Raw genomic sequence first — 16,055 nt, 5'->3', positions numbered from 1 at the left:
ACAGCAAGGCAGAAAACAAATCATCCTCAGCAACTTACAGCCAGAGAAAGTTGGTTTATCTATTTCTTTAAACGTGCAGGCTCTTTACATGGTAATGCAACTGATAGTGGAGCTACCTAGGTCAAATGTAGATTTGGGCTGAAGCAGCTCTGCTGTGAGCACAGACTAAAAGAGTTGGGGTTGTACAGGCTGGAGAAGAGGAGGCTCCAAGGTGACCTTCTTGTGGCCTTCCAGCTTTCTATCACTTAACTTTAGACATCTAGAAAGTAGATGTCTATCTTGGATGTACCAAAAATTTCCTACATGGGCAACACACAGGAGCCCTGTTCTGGGGCACAGTGTACGTGGCAAGAGTTGGTATGAGTCTGATCAGAAGTTACAACAGGCTAATAATAAGAGAGGTTCTTCTGCCCCTGTGCTCAGCACTGCTCAGGACACACCTTGAGTGCTGTGTCCAGGTCTGGGCTCCTCCATTCAAGAGAGATGTTGAAGTACTGGAAGGTGTCCACAGGAGGGCGACAAAGCTGTGAGGGTCCTGGAGCACAGCCCTGTGAGGAGAGGCTGAGGGAGCTGGGGGTGTGCAGCCTGCAGAAGAGGAGGCTCAGGGCAGAGCTCATTGCTGCCTACAAGGTTTCCCCTTAACCATTCCACATTAGAACTCTTTTCAGCAGGACATAGAAGCATACAGATGTCTGCTTCCACTGACCTTTGTGTTTTGGCTTATTTTGATCCAATACATGGACATCAGGAAGGAAGGGACAGCCTCTTCTCACTCGTGTTTTGTCACAGGACAAGGGACAGTGGATGTGAACTACAGCACAGGAAGTTCCACCTCAACCTGAAGAAGACTTTCTTTACTGTAAGGGTCCCAGAGCACTGGCACAGGCTCCCCAGAGAGGTTATGGAGTCTCTTCCTCTGGAGACTTTTAAGCCCTATCTGGATGTGCTCCTGTGCAACCTGGTCCTGCTCTGGTAGAGGGGTTGGACCCAAAGATCTCCAGAGGTCTCTTCCAATCCCTAAGACGCTCTGATTCTGTAATTCAACCTCCATGATCACAGTAGTCTCTTGATAGCACAACAACAAATATCTCATTGATTGAGGTATGGATGTAGAATTGGAATTGAGGAGAGGGACAGCTCTGTGTGCTGGGTGCTGAAAACAAATAGTGAGTGCCATTCAAGAAGTGGTGGGGGGACAGTTAGGAGAAGGAAGGACTTGGAGAGCAGACTGGAAAGGAAAAGCAAAGACTTAGTGCTAAGAGGGAAAATGGGGAGCTAATCAGAGCAGCAGCCAGAAGCAGTGAGAGAAACAGGTTAAAGGTACAGCATTAAAGTCAGATTTCCTTAGCAAGAGACACAATTATTTAGAACAAAAGGGACTTTGCACTGTGTCAGCTCCTCCACTGAATGAAAATGGGGAGGGAAAGGAAAATGGCAACCCAGACACCTCAGTCTGTCATCTCTGTTGTTCCTACCTTCCTCAAAAGAATCTGGAACTGACAGCTCTGAGAACAAGTCTCAATCTGTGTTTGAAGGGATCACCCCTCCAGGTGCTGTTTGCAGTCGGTGTGGAGGCACCTCCGGTGACATGAATCCCCACACTCTAACTGCCCCATCCAGCTAAGGGTGGAATTCGTTGCATTTCTGAATTGCTTCTTTCCTTGGACTTCAGAGGCAGACCCAACAGGCAGGCAGGGCACATAATACAGAGCATCCCCTCTCCACCTGATGGCACATAGTGACCTGAAGGACGGGAGGGCCATGGTGACAAGCTCCTGCCTGGTGCAGCAGGTGTATCCCCTCAGCAACCTTCCTCAGTGCCCTTGCACAACAGGTACAAGGTTTTGAGAGCGAAGCCTGACAGTAACGAGGATAGTGGTTTGTCTGGCTTGGGAGTGTCCCTGAGGTTTAGCTGGCTCATGCTCTGCATCAGAACTACTTCCAGAAAGACAGAAAAAGCCCCATGGCTCATTGTCATAGGTGAGTCTCTTTTCTGAAGGGAGTAGGAGGCTCGATATGCAGACCAGGCTGACTTCTTAGGGATGGCTGCTGCCTCCCTAGGGCCCAGGTTAAAGATGTGCAAGAAAACCTCCTAACCTATCATGGCCTTTGGATTATTATCTATCATTGATTTTTCAGGTAGGCAGCAAGAAAATTGCAACAAGAATTCTGAGGACAGTCAAGAGAGACTTCAGGGCCTTGGAATGGCTGGTTAAGGGATCAAGAGGACAAGTAGTGTTCTCTATCCCTCCAGTTGCAGGGAATAATATGGGAAGAAACAGGAAGCATCTGCAGATCAATACCTGGCTCCAAGCCTGGTGTCACCAGCAGGAGTTCAGGTTTCAGGAGTTCAGCTCAAGTTGTGCCAGGGGAGGTCTAGGCACACACCTGTTTATCTCTGCTCTGCAAGTGGCATGCAGCACTGAGAGGTTGGCATATTGTGTCAAAGCCCTCACACACTTAGATGTAGGCATTAGTGCTTTAAGCCTGCCAAGGCCAAAGTGACATGTCACACAAATGTGAATCACTCATGACTTCCAAACCTGCTTGAGTCTGTGATGTCCACCAGTGACCATCGAGCAAGAAGAGTTAAGGACCAGAGGTCACAACCTGGTTATATGGTTGATTGTATTGGATTGGATTGTACTGTATTGCATCTATTCTATTCTCTTCACTCCTCCCCACCATGCAGTGCAGAACAAGCCTGCCAAGGCCAAAGTGACATGTCACAGAAATGTGAATCACTCATGACTTCCAAACCTCAAAATTATTACCTTGAAGAAGGGTCCTCAGTGACTTGGGTGGTCTTGACATATCCTCTCTCTCTTTCCATTTCACCGATGTGAGAAGGGGAAACCACATCTACCTCCTTCTCTGAGGGGCTCCACTGAGCAGCCTTTGTGCAGCACAGGCCTCCTGTGGAAGGAGAGCAAAGTATTACTCTATTTATTTTTATGAACTTTCTGTTTTACTGCAGGAGGAAAGCTTAAATTATCCATGGAGTTCTGGAGCACGTTGGGGAAGCCAAAGATCCTGATTTTGCCCACTGTGCTCCTGGCAAAGAAAAGACCCAAGGGAGACTCCTAAATGAAAAATATAAACAAAACCCTGAAGCTACTCAGATCTTTAGAAGATTAGATTTTGGGAAATATGTTCTTTATAAGATAAGTTAAATGCATTTTTTTTTCCCTCCTTATTTTTTTTTCCTCTGGTTTGGTCACAAGTTGCTCCAGGCATCCAAATGGGAGTATTCAATCCCTTGCTCTATTGATCTTGACAGGGACACATGCTAAGGTGCTCTGTCCTCCCTGAAGCCATCACTAACTGCAGATTTAACAGGTCCAGCAAGGAGAAGGCGAGGTTCCAGAGGCTGTCTTTCAGTTTGAGATCCATACTTCACCCTTTCCATCTCATCCCTCTCTCTGTATGTTTCATCATTGTCAATGTGTGCAATATTTGTGTCTCCAGTGGTATTGCACAGCCATTTCAGGGCTGGTTGTTGTGGGGGATTTAGTGAACATCTCTGAAGTGTGAAGATGTGATGGTTTGGGCGTACTCTGCCCCCCACACACACTTGGGAAAATCCCCCAGACTAGGCTCAGCAGAGCTGGAAATTGAATGGAGCTTTATATTCACAGCTTAGCACAAGATACAAGCAGACAGTTGCAATATAGACAGAAACAGACAAGTTAAAAAGTACTACAGAAACATAGCAGCCCTCCCAGAAGCCAGAGTCCCCATGGGGGCTCCCAACCACCCTTCCACCTTCCTCCTACCCCTCTACCTTACCCCAGACTTTGCCTTGCACTTAAGGTAGTTTGGAGGGTCAGTCAGAGTGGGTTAGGAAGCAGGAGGATTAGTCAGGCAGGTTAGAGAGAGAAGTGGAGCCCAATAAGTCCAGAGAGAGGCTCCCTTATCTATATTTATGTTCTTGTACATCTCAGCAAGCCTCTGAGTGCAGCAGACATCAGCATTGTCCCCTTTTCACAGCCTAGCATCTGGTTCTTCTCACCAAAATATCCCAATTGGGCTCAAACTAGCACAGAAGGTTTCCTGGGAGATCAAGCAGTGCTTTTTGCATCACAAAGATTTTTGGCCTGGCTATGGAGAAGAACTAAGACTGGCTGCAGGATGTTATCACTCTTTGTGTGGTGTGGTCACAAAGAGTTATGGCCTGGCTATGGAGAAGAACTAAGACTGGCTGCAGGATGTTATCACTCTTTGTGTGGTGTGGTCACAAAGAGTTTTGGCCTGGCTATGGAGAAGAACTAAGACTGGCTGCAGGATGTTATCACTCTTTGTGTGGTGTGGTCACAAAGAGTTTTGGCCTGGCTATGGAGAAGAACTAAGACTGGCTGCAGGATGTTATCACTCTTTGTGTGGTGTGGTCACAAAGAGTTTTGGCCTGGCTATGGAGAAGAACTAAGACTGGCTGCAGGATGTTATCACACCGTGGCCTTAAACCAGCATATACTTTCAGTCTTTCCTAAGGACTTGGGAAGCAATCCACTCAGCACTCCTCAGGATAAGCCCCTGTGTCTCCCACCTAGGAATAATGCTTACCTGCTCCACAGGGATCTGCAGAAGTAAACTGTTTACTCATTTAGTCAGTGTATGATTGTAAGTGCTGCTGGCACCATTATATCTCCTATGTATTCCCCCCCACTCCCTCAGACTCTTAGCTATGTTTTAATCATTCTAATTGATACCACATGCAGTAGGACATTATTCTACCTCTAGGTAAACAGTGCACTGTGCAAGTGTAGAGAAAGAAATTGATCTATCTGCTATCTTATCCACTTTGTGCTCTTATGATACTTTTGCAAACTGCTTTCATCAAACTAGCAGGGATTTGTCAAGGTGCTTGCCTGTTGGGAATCTCAATATGATTTCTTGAGGGTGCAATCTGAGACTGAGTTATGCATTCTCCTCTTCTGCTCCTCTATCTCTAACCAATAGGTTTTTGTACATGGAAGCCTCCATCATTGCAATTCTTTTTGGCCTGCTCTCCATTCAGCAGTTGCTGTACAAAACAGATGTGTGGTGCTCAGAGAGCCCTGTATATCATGCACCTTGATTCACCCAGCAGAATGAAAGCAGGGCTGTCTTGGTGGGGAAAGGCAGTGGGAGCTTGTGCCTTAGGATGCAGGATGCAGCATAAAGAGTAGTGTCTCGGTGATGCTAGACAACATTAAGCAATGGAAATTTTGGATGAGTATCAGGAAATATTTCTTAATTCTGAGCTCAGGCAGTGGAACAGTCTCCCAAGGAATGTGATGGAAGGCCCACTGCCTGTGTCAGTTAAAACTAGACTAGTTTTAGGACCGAGGAACACGCTGCAGGGAACAATCCTTCACAAGTCCAGATGACCTAATAACTCTTTTCCATCTGTAATACTTATGCCTGAGTTTCAGAGCCATGTATTGCAATATGATTCCATCCTGACTGAGAAAGACTGAAGTGTTTTTCTTCTGGGCAGGAAAATTCATACCACTGAAAACTAGTAGGAGAAAGGAAAGCAGAGCAAAATCTGCACATGCAGTACTCTTAAACCACTGACCAGGAGAGAAGTTACCACACTGTGTTTTACACCTGCTGTCTCTAGGTGGTTGCAAAAAAGCAGCTCCTGACATCACTCTCATACAGGACAACTTGAAGCACACCAGGCCTCACAGAGAGCCTAGGCAGGGCAGAGTAATGTTCTGGAGACAGAGACCTTCTCTTTAAGCAGCATTCTCAGGATCCTATTGGCCACTATTGAGTCCTCTCTCATCCATACCTGTTGGCATGTTTTGGGGAGCTACGGATGATAAGAAGATGCAAAAGATGAGGTACACACTGAGTGCAGTTGTGTGTGGAGTAAAACCATCATAGAATCATCATAGAATCAAGCAGGTCGGAAAAGACCTCCAAGCTCAGCCAGCCCAACCTAGCACCCAGCCCTGGCCAATCAACCAGACCATGGCACTAAGTGCCCCAGCCAGGCTTGGCTTCAACATCTCCAGGGATGGTGACTCCACCACCTCCCTGGGCAGCCCATTCCAATGCCAATCACTCTCTCTGACAACAACTTCCCCCTAACATCCAGCCTAGACCTCCCCTGGCACAACTTGAGACTGCCCCTTGTTCTGGTGCTGGTTGTCTGGGAGAAGAGCCCAAGCCCACCTGGCTACAGCCTCCCTTCAGGTAGTTGTAGACAGCAATGAGGTCACCTCTGAGCCTTCTCTTCTCCAAGCTAAACAACCCCAGCTCCCTCAGTTTCTCCTCATAAGGTTTGTGTTCCAGGCCTCTCACCTGCTTTGTCACCCTTCTCTGGACACCTTCCAGCACCTCAACATCTCACAGGGGCAGAATAACCTCCCTTGTCCTGCTCCTGAGCCAGACCAGGATGCCATTGGCTCTGCTGCCCACCTGGGCACACTGCTGCCTCATCTTCAGCTACTCTCTACCAGTACCCCCAGGTCCATTTCTTCCTGTCTGCTCTCCACCAGTGTTTCTAGCAGATACCTGCAAGAGTCCTGGCAAAGCTTTAGCATGCCATTATTTTGAAACACAAAGAGGCAGTAAGGATAATCAGTGATGCATCACAGAAAGGCCCATTTGTTTCCATTTAACAGGGAAAAGGTTAGGCTACTATATCATCTTGCTGCTCCCTTTCTGTGCATTTAAGAAACAGCCTGTCTAGCCACTAATTGAGAAGTGAATTTGTACAGAGAGAAACCAGTTTAGAAGTGTCAGTAAAGGAATTTGTAATTTTTGCACTAACAAGATGCTGCATTGGTAAAATAAACCCCTGAGACATGTAGTCTAGCTGCTCCTTAAAGACTTCCTGGCTCTGGAATAGGAATTTCTGCACTTTCCTTGTTTCTCATTCCTCCTTTTGGCCCGTTTTTTTTCTGATGCAGCATCCTGAAGTTAAGGGGAAACTTGTGGTAACATCAGACCTTCTCTCCTGATTTGACACACCATAAAGGAGTTGTTGTTCTGTAAAGACTTCATAATACTAGCAAGGACAATAGAAGTTTGGTTGTACTCTTTGAGTGCAGAATGTTGAGTATGTAAGGCTCCCCTTATGGGTAGGGGGGCAGACAGGCTAGAGCTAAAAGTCCATGTTTCAGTGCCTGAAAATTCACATTAAAGTTTTGTAGATGGCTAATCATAGAATCATAGAATTAAATGGGTTGGAAGAAAGCCCCAAGCTCAGCCAGACCAACCTAGCACCCAGCCCTGGCCAATCAACCAGACCATGGCACTAAGTGCCCCAGCCAGGCTTGGATTCAACACCTCCAGCCACAGCCACTCCACCACCTCCCTGGGCAGCCCATTCCAATGCCAATCACTCTCTCTGACAACAACTTCCTCAGAACATCCAGCCTGAACCTGCCCTGGCACAACTTCACACTGTGTCCCCTTCTTCTGTCCCTGTCTGCCTGGCAGAAGAGTCCAACCACACCTGGCTACAGCCTCCCTTCAGGGAACTGCAGGCAGCAATGTGCTCTGCCCTGAGCCTCCTCTGCTGCAGGCTGCACCCCCCCAGCTCCCTCAGCCTCTCCTCACAGGGCTGTGCTCCAGGCCCTTCCCCAGCCTTGATGCCCTTCTCCAAACACCTTCCAGCACCTCAATATCTCTCTTGAATTGAGGGGCCCAGAACTGGACACAGCACTCCAGGTGTGGCCTGAGCAGTGCTGAGCCCAGGCGCAGAAGAACCTCCCTGGTCCTGCTGGCCACACTGCTCCTGAGCCAGGCTATCTCTGAAAACAATCTTCCTGTAAAAGAACCTTTTACCCAAAGTTGTTGCAAGTGCCACTCAGGTTCCTCCTGATTAGTTCTTTGTTTGAAAATGGCATATAAGGTTGAATCAGGTTTTTTTGATCATTTACGTCCACTTATTTGGCTTTCCCTCTGTCTTTTCTCTCATCCCTGATCTCCTTTTTCCATCCCTAGGACTGCATTTCCATTTGCATATGTGCTGCTATGAAAAAAGATAAACTAACTGATAGTGACTGCCCTGCAGCAAAGACTTTGAGGGACTTTCTTGTCTCTCTGGCTAATTCCTTTTGTGGCTTTGGGGATGTCACATATCTTGTCTCTCTCAGCTTCCCCACATGAAAAATGGAGGTAACAGTGTACACTGACCCCCAGGAGAACAGGTTTGTGTTGCAGCCAGCAGTCAGTCATTCCCAAATACAGGTTTACTCTGTGTGAGTAGGTGAGCTAATTGGAATGCTTTTTTAGCTTTTATTTTTAGAAGGGTTTAGGTTGGAAGGGAGCTCAGAGCTTGGCCAGTTCCAGCCCCCCAACATAGGCAGAGACAGCTCCCACTAGAACAGGTTGCTTAATGCCTCATCCAACCTGGCCTTGAACACCTCCAAGGAGGTCGTGGAGCACAGAATCACCCAATGTGATCTTTGTGATCTTTGATCACATTGGGTGATTCTGTGCTCCATGACCTCCCTGGGCAACCTGTGCCAGTGTCTCACCACCCTCACTGCAAACAACTTCTTCCTAACATCCAGCTTCAATCTCCCCTCTGCCAGTTCAAACCCATTCCTCCTCATCCTGTCATTACAAGACCTTGTCAATAGTCCCTTCTCAGCCCTCCTGTAGCCCCCTTCAGAACCTGGAAGGCCACTCCAAGGTCTCCTCCAGGCCTTCTCTTCTTCAGGCTGCAGAGCCCCAATTCTCTCAGCCTGGCCTCAGAGCAGAGCTGCTACAGGTCTCCTCTAGATTGGCTCCAACAGTTCCATGTCCTGCTTGTGTTGGGGGCTCCAGAACTGCACACAAGACTCCAGAAAAGGTCTGAGGAGAGCAGATCCAAGGGGCAGAATCCTCTCCCTTGCCCTGCTGCCCACACTGCTCTTGCTGCAGCCCAGCACAGGGTTGCTGTCTGGGCTGCACTCCCACTGCAGGCTCCTGTTGAGCTTTTCATCAGCCCAGAATTAATTAAACCCTAAGATGTTCTAATACCGTAGGTTAATTTTGCCTCTGCAGTGGGCGCTGACCACATCACTAAGGGGAAAAGAAACATGAGTTAAAATGAAGAGCTGGAGAAGTATTAACTCCTTTTTTGTTATTAATAATTGTGTTATTTACTGCTGTTTATTTTGTACTTATTGATTGGGGGAAAAAAAAATATAATAATAATAAAAGAAAGAAACACAAAACCCCAAACCAACAAAATCTATCACTGCTCTGTGCCAGCTGTAACCGCAGCAGTGGAACGCGAGGCGGAATTCAAGCTTCAGCCTTTCCCTGGGGCTGATGGACTTCTCCTTTCAAAGTAGGACACTTCTATCTGATGGCATTAACCATAAAATCCCCCATTTCCAGCCTCTGATATCCTGAAGGACAACGGCTCATTTCATTTCTTATCAAGGAATCGGGCAGATCAGTCATATTTCCCCAATCAAATGACACTTCCAGAGAATTCATTTGAACCCAAAATGAGGTTTCCTCTCCACAGACTCCAATTAGTTTAAAAGTGGTTTCCTGATGAAAATTCGTGGACTAGCTGAGCTGTATAAAGCAAAATCTATATCTCTAGGTGGATGTATAGAGATCTATGGGCACAGGCAGGGGCACTGTGAGAGCCATGGCCAGAGTGCTCCAGCAGGCAGCATAAATCTTTAATTCTGGCGATCGGCGGCGGCGAAATACCTTAAGATCTCTCCTTGCTTCCTCCTCATTTTTCTTCCTCTCATCCCATCACTCCCTCTATTCCAGTGGGAGTCCATGCACTCATTTGCTCCCTAAGTACACAAAATTAGCTGCTTATCTGTTGATCTTCTTACATGATCCTTTAAAAATCCTTCCTCTGTATGTGTGTCCAAGGCCGCTTTTGCCTTCAGAGGAAGCCCAGACAAGCCAATCCTCAGCCTTTCCCTTACCTGCTCACAGGGGGCCTGGGCCTAATTAAATTGCTCTCAAAGACAAGAAGGGATGAATTTCCTTCTTTCCATCTCCCTTGTCACCCATTTAACTCAGCTGAGATCTGTTCCTTCCTTTTTAGTTATGTTAAAATGGCAAGGGGGGAGCTTGGATTGAGGGGGACGTGTGTGGAAGGGGGAGGAAAGTAGGGGAGGAGGAGGAGGCAGCACGTGGGCTGCACCACTGAGATGCAGCATCTCAGGGACAAACAAAGAAGCAAAACCTGAGCAAATGGGAGATGACTTGAAAAGAGAGGGTGCCAGAATAGGGTCCAGGTTTTTCTGCTTGGGGCCTCCTCTGGTTTGGTTTACTGGCCATTTTTGCACTTAAGAAACACAAAATAACCAAAACAGTGATGTCAGGAAGAGGAGAAAAGGTCTACGTACAGTTCCCCATATTTATGCATTCTTTCAGAGTGACACTTGCTCCTTCCCCCACCCCTCCCAAGAACTTTCTCTGCTGAATGAGGAGGCCTGGGGAATTAGGATAACTCTCTCCCGCCCGTGTGGCATCGCCCAGCCAGAGCAGAGGTGTCTGCTTTGGCTTATCCAACATCAGTTGCACTGGGAGGGTGATGAGGGCAGCAGGGCTGCCGCAGTGGAGGTGCCACTGCCTGAGGAAGGACGGCTCTGGTGCTGCCAACTCCAGGGTCCCCATGTGAGTCGAAGGCTGGTGAAGGGCTAGGAAGAGCCAAGCAATTAGCCTTTGAAGGTCATCCAAAGTTGTTGGCTTTTTCTTTCTTTTTTTTCCTTCCCCCCCTCCCCTTTCTTTTCACTCTTCTCTCTTTTCAATGCTGTATCCTCCTCTTCCATCACCCAAACCCCAAACACATCTGAGGAAGCCATTCAATTAAATCTCTCCTTGCTCCAGCTGGCTCCTGAGTGAAAGGTCAGCTACGTCCAGGAGGGAGAGGTGTGTGCAAGGAGGAGCTGAAGTCAGGGCTGCTACTGCAGCCATCTCCGTCTTTCCCCTTGCCTGCCTCCCCTCCCCTCCTTCCCTCCCTCCCTCCCCTCGCCTCCCCTCTTTAATGATACCCAATGGTCAATCACTCCCCAGCAGAGAGAGAGATGCCCTGAAGCATCATTGTGGTGGGGAGCGATCGATCAAGTTTCTCAGGAAAAGCTGGTAATGATAACCCGTGGACATAATGTCAGTGAGTTTGCAGTGCCTCTTGGAGGCCGCGCGCGCTCCGGCTGCCAGCGCCGAGGAGAAGCTTGAAGGGGTCCGAGAAAGCCTCTTCCCCCCACTGAGCCCACTTAGTCCTGCCTTAAAGACAGCTAATTAGACCGAGGGCTTCTCTGTCTGCTTAGGCTGGTGGGGGAGAGGGGGACTGAGGAGGGCCTCGCACCAATGGCAAGCAGGGCTGGAGCAAGCTTTGTTTTAAAAAGGCTTCAAGTTAACTGGAGGTAATCACAGAGAGAGAGGGCTATAAATAATGCATACCTGCGCTACGCCACCTGGATGCAAGCCCTCGCAAGCGTACCGCCGTGTGCAACCACCATCCGCCGCTTGCTACCCCTCTCACTCTTTGGGGCCTTTATTTTAAGACAGATTAGTGCTTTGTACTGCCAGGCAGCTAGAAGTAATCACTGGCCCACACCTGAGACAGAGATCTGAGAATCACCAGGAGGCGCTTATCAGGATGCGATCGGAGCACCGGCGGATGTGTACAGACCTTTTAAAATTCTATTAGTATATGTCTGAGTGGATTGCAGGGAAAACACAAGCAGTTCGCTGAGGAAAGGACTGTCAGCCTCTCTCTGCCTAAATCTCCTACCCTGCAGCCCAAGCATGGCCTTCTGTTTCCACGGATAAAGGCGATTTGTCTCTTGACGGTTGAGATTACGCACTCACCAGAAGGACTGCAGACCCCGCTTGGGAGTGGAAATCTTCCCTTTATCCCATGGACACTTTTATCAGGAAAACAATAATCAAACCTTGGGGCCCTTTCTGTCCCTTCCTTTGGCTGCAGAGATACAGGACAAATAACTCCACAGCAATAATTTCTCATCCCCGACACAGAGATTTTTGTGGTTGTTTTGGTCACGTCATTTTCTGCACCATTTGATGAACAAAACTGCATTTTCCTCTGCACCTATTAAACTATTTGATGATGCCTTTTATTCTGCAGCATAATTGGGAAAGCAATCAGCTGATGAAATGGAAGCTGGTTGTGAAATAAAATAAGCGAGGTTGAAAACATCCAAATCATATTGGCCAAGAAAGTTTCTCAGAGGTTCTGTTCACTTAGAGAAGTGATGCTACTACTTTTATTCATTCCCCCCCCCCCCCCAGTTTTCAACATTTTGGGGACCACTGTGGCTATTAGACTAAATCTTTGACTATTAGAAGATACTCACAACAACCATAACAGTAAGGACTCATGATTCCACCACTATCTCTCTCTCACAGCACTAAAAAGGTGGGAAGCCACTGCTAAAATTGCTATGACCTGAGACAAGATGTTTGGCTTCTGTCTTTCAAAGAAAGGTATGGACATAGGATCACAGAATGGTTTAGGCTGGAAGGGAGCTCAAAGCTCAGCCAGTTCCAAACCCCCCTGCCATAGACAGGGACACCTCTCACTAGAGCAGGCCACTCAAGACCTCATCCAACCTGGTCTTGAACACTTCCAGGGAGGTTGTGGAGCACAGAATCACCCAATGTGATCTTTGGCTGGCTGTTAGAGTTTGGTTAACTTGTAGATTGGCTGACTGTTATAGTTTGGCTAACTGTTATAGTTTGGCTAACTGTGATGGTTTGGCTGACTGCTGTATTTTGGCTAACTGTTGTAGTTTGGCTGACTCTTGTAGTTTGACTGACTGTTATAGTCTGGCTGACTATTGTAGTTAGGCTAACTGTTCTAGTTTGACTGTTGTAGTTTGGCTGACTGTTGTAGTTTGGCTGACTGTTGTACTGATTAACACTTGCAAAGAGAACCAGAGTGCAGCTCAGACTAAGGGAGCCTTGAAAAAGCCCATGAAATCATCCTTAGCTGGACAGTAAAAACGTAGTCCTTCTTGACAGCTCCCTTGACACCATGCTAGGAAGAACCTGAAGGACATTTTGAGGGAGGAGGACAATTGACATTTTTCTGTTTTTCTAGATCAGAGATGAAGAATTTGAAGCCAAGCCTGGGTGAGATTTGAGTTAGCAGGATGTAAGCTGGTAGTAATATCTTGTCAGGCATCATCTGACAGGCTGCTAATGATTTCTTACCAGAGGGCTGGGAAAGTTTGCTCCTGTTGGCCACCTCACTGAGAGCCACAACAGTTAATGGAAAACTGCTAGAAGTGCCTCAGACTGAGGAGCTGAGTAATAATAACAGGAGTAGTGGCAAATATGTACTTGTGTGTTTGCACCTCTGTGTGTGTGTGAACTGCAGTAAGGACATAAGACATGCAACAAAATCAAGTGGTAAGGGACATATTACACTGTAAAAAATACAAAAGCTAATGTTCAAGCATCTTGGTAGTAAGTGGGCAGAGGCAGTATTTGTATATGAGGAGAAATGTCACATTGTGACATAGGCGGGCAGCAGAACCCTGGGCTGGCACAGGAGCAGTGTGGGCAGCAGGAACAAGGGAGGTTCTTCTGCCCCTGTGCTCAGCACTGCTCAGGACACACCTTGAGTGCTGTGCCCAGGTCTGGGCTCCTCCATTCAAGAGAGATGTTCAGGTGCTGGAAGGTGTCCAGAGAAGGGCAGCAAGGCCGGGGAGGGACCTGGAGCACAGCCCTGTGAGGAGAGGCTGAGGGAGCTGGGGGTGTGCAGCCTGCAGCAGAGGAGGCTCAGGGCAGAGCTCACTGCTGTCTGCAACTTCCTGAAGGGAGGCTGTAGCCAGGTGGGGTTGGGCTCTTCTGCCAGGCAGACAGGGACAGAAGAAGGGGACACAGTGTGAAGTTGTGCCAGGGCAGGTCTAGGCTGGATGTTAGGAGGAAGTTTTTGGCAGAGAGAGTGATTGGCATTGGAATGGGCTGCCCAGGTTGGTGGTGGAGTAGCCAGCCTTTTGAATCCAAGCCTGGCTGGGGCACTTAGTGCCGTGGTCTGGTTGATTGGCCAGGGCTGGGTGCTAGGTTGGAGTGGCTGAGCTTGGAGCTCTCTTCCAACCTGCTTGATTCTATGATTCTGTGATGTCCACCAGCGACCATCAAGCAAGAAGAGTTAAGAACTAGAGGTCACATCCTGGTTATATTTACTTTATGGATATGAACTGTGTGTAACACTAAGTAAGCATACTTAGATGTTGTGGAAGGCCAATGTACCCAAGCCTGGATCAGTTAGCATAACTGAGCAGGAGTGTAAATGTTAAATAGGAAGTCTTAATGAATCCTGGGAATTGTTCAAGGACATAAACTTGCACACCAAAATGTACAGTAGTCAAAATGCCCTGATTAAAACACATTAAAGTGGTGTCAAAACACAACATAATGAACTACCAAGAATGGAAAAAGAGAGAGTAAGTTATATGCTGAGACTCATAAGTAACTGATGAAGGAAATTAACAACTTGGTTAAGCATCAATGGCCAATATGGTTAAAAACAACAAGAAGGCAATTTGAAAACATTTTAGCATCAAAAAGTATCTTAGGTCAAATATAGTTCCAGTGAAGATGCAGATGGTGGAAATCATAGATAATGATGCAGAAAAGGCAGAAATATTTAATAAATATTGCTGTTCTGCACTTGGAATGGAACAGGAGGATGGATCCATCCCATATGATGTTGTGGATGGAAATGAAAGTTTGCCATCTGCAACAAAGAAAGAGGTAAGGCAGCAACTGCTAAAACAGAACAGATTCATACCAACAGGCTTAGATTATTTTAGACCTGAGAGTCTCAGAGGAACTAGCTCAGAAACTAAATTTAGCCAGCTTAGCAAAATGTAGAGAATGGAGGCATCAATCTTGCCCAGTGGCTTTTAAGGCACCTAACTTCCCTTTAGTGGGATACCTGTGGAATACCTCTTCTCTCAAGCTGTGCCAAGAGAGGTCTAGGCTGGATGTTAGGAGGAAGTTGTTGGCAGAGAGAGTGATTGGCATTGGAATGGGCTGACCAGGGAGGTGGTGGAGTCTCTGTCCCTGAGGTGTTGAAGCCAAGCCTGGCTGGGGCACTTAGTGCCATGGTCTGGTTGATTGGCCAGGGCTGGGTGCTAGGTTTGGCTGGCTGAGCTTGGAGGTCTCTTCCAGCCTGCTTGATTCTATGATTCTATGACTCTATGATTCTATGATCACTGCCTGGTAGCAGCAGAATGAGTAACATACAAATGGCTTTGCTATTTCAGGTCAAATTCTACCTTCTTAGCTCTGAACCATCTCAGCAGCAGCTTGAAAGAGAATGCTGTGCTCTGCACTGTAATGGCTGCTGGGCACACACCTGTTTATCTCTGCTCTGCAAGTGGCATGCAGCACTGAGAGGTTGGCATATTGTGTCAAAGCCCTCACACACTTAGATGTAGGCATTAGTGCTTTAAGCCTGCCAAGGCCAAAGTGACATGTCACACAAATGTGAATCACTCATGACTTCCAAACCTGCTTGAGTCTGTGATGTCCACCAGTGACCATCGAGCAAGAAGAGTTAAGGACCAGAGGTCACAACCTGTTGATATGGTTGATTGTATTGGATTGTATTGCATCTATTCTATTCTCTTCTCTTCTCCCCACCATGCAGTGCAGAACAAGCCTCACCAAACAAACATACAGCTTCTTTCATGTGTGGAATGCTCCTTAGACTCCTCAGAGATACAAACACAGTGCTGCCAAGAGTCTTTATTGTGTTTTAGGCTCTCTCTGAGTTGCTTTCTTTAGGAATATACACCTCCGTTTTAAGAAGCAAGCAAACAAATAAGGGCCCCAAGCAATCTTGAACAACTTGCACTATACAGGATTAAAAAGTCACATTAAAGGGATTAAAAGGTGCCCTAGTGACAGATTTTAAAGTGGAGCTGTTAATAAAGAAGCATCAGTGAGTTGCAGCGTTGCTGGTGGTGCTGGCTGTGGATCAAGCTTTGATCCAATACTGCTCAATATTTTTGCCAACATTAAGGCAAGGGTTTGGTGAAAACAAATTTGGATAGCACAAGGTGAGTTACTTTGATAAACTGCTTTGAGTTGCCTGGTTAACAGTCAAG

The 16,055-nt window shown here is 47.2% G+C and overlaps 1 long non-coding RNA gene across 1 annotated transcript in view; it reads right to left on the bottom strand.

Annotated features, from left to right (window-relative positions):
- Positions 1-2,850: 2,850 nt before the first annotated feature.
- Positions 2,851-16,055, bottom strand: part of LOC135181581 (uncharacterized) — a 137,109-nt gene continuing 123,904 nt past the window's right edge. Inside the window, exon 3 of the long non-coding RNA XR_010304938.1 lies at positions 2,851-2,916. This is a non-coding gene — a long non-coding RNA (uncharacterized LOC135181581). The remainder of the gene's footprint in view (positions 2,917-16,055) is intronic.

This window comes from Pogoniulus pusillus, chromosome 15 (assembly GCF_015220805.1).
Source record: "Pogoniulus pusillus isolate bPogPus1 chromosome 15, bPogPus1.pri, whole genome shotgun sequence".
Lineage (NCBI taxonomy): Eukaryota > Metazoa > Chordata > Aves > Piciformes > Lybiidae > Pogoniulus > Pogoniulus pusillus.
The sequence above is the reverse complement of the archived record's forward strand: the minus strand, read 5'-3'. Positions and strand labels throughout refer to the sequence as shown.